This window comes from Atta colombica, unplaced genomic scaffold (genome assembly GCF_001594045.1).
Source record: "Atta colombica isolate Treedump-2 unplaced genomic scaffold, Acol1.0 scaffold52, whole genome shotgun sequence".
Taxonomy (NCBI): Eukaryota; Metazoa; Arthropoda; class Insecta; order Hymenoptera; family Formicidae; genus Atta; species Atta colombica.
The window spans coordinates 1,150,311-1,151,680 of NW_017259542.1; positions in this window are offsets into that span (position 1 = coordinate 1,150,311).

The following is a 1,370-nucleotide window of genomic DNA, read 5'->3' on the forward strand; positions in this document are numbered from 1 at the left end:
ATATAATTTTATATAATTTTAAATAATTATATATAAATATTTTCCCGGGTAATAAAATATCCATACATAAAATATATTGCAATCTTAATTATATTTTACACTTGCAAAGTTACAGTAATAAACACACTCTCATTTGTAGTTATTACAGTTTTAATACAATACATAGAATTAGAAATAGCACTTTTCACTTAAAGACTTATCACTTTGAAATTATGAAGAATATTCTTGAGTTTTTTACAGCACACTAAATTGTACTCTTTTCCCATGCTTATGTAATTCTTTCATAATTTTTTTGTGTTATCATAATGTTTAAAATAAAGATTTTTTTCAATATGGTGCAATTTTGGCAATGAGGAAATTCGTTGTTTAAATCGTATCATATCAATATTCTTCTATTTAAAATCTTACATTATAATAATGCAAAAAATTTAAAAATACATAAGAAAAGGAAAAAATTTTGTTTTATTATGCTGTTAAGAACTTAAAAATATATTTTTTATAATTTCTGAAACATGTGATAATTTTAAGAAGTAATTTAAGAAGTTTTTATATGAAATAAAATTAACACTTTGTAGATTTACAATATACATTTTTATATAATAATAAATGGAATAAAAATATAAAAGATGAGAAAATATTAGGTAATGTGCGATTTAAAAGATTAGATTGTAATACGATTTAAGAAATATATTATATGGTGGGATTTTGAAAACTAGAGCATTTTTAAAACTTTTATTTATTTAATTTTTAAAAAATGTAAAATAAATTTTAGTCCAATTAATTTTAATAATTTTAATAATTTCAATAATATTCTAAAACACGACAAATGATCAAGACTTGAGCTATTTAATTTAGGTATACTTTCTGTAATTCTGCTATGAAATACATTGAAAAATAATAATGTTCTTCAATGCTATCACGATTTTATGTAAATAACAACATTCCTATTGCGATTCATATCATGAATTTAACGGAGTAGCGTTGAAGTATCATGTAGTTCTTAAATAATCCGTAGGAAAACATATAAATGCAATAATTGAATTTTTAAGCGAGATAATGCGATTTAGGAATCTGTGCGGTCTCGACTATTTTACCCTACAACGCTCTGTTGAAATGTTATAATTTATCTCTTAGTGTGTAATTAATGATTTTCATCAAATCTAGTTGAATTATTTATTGCAAAGACTACAACGTTAGCTATATCTTTGATGACCCCAGTATATTATAAGAAGATAAGACTATATTCCCCTTTGATCTCCCTTATGCTCTTTTTTTCTTTTTGTTTCTTTTTGTTGTTCCTATTTACTGTTTTATATATCTATTCTATATGTAATTAGGAGGGAGAGATAGGATAGGAAAAAGCTATATAT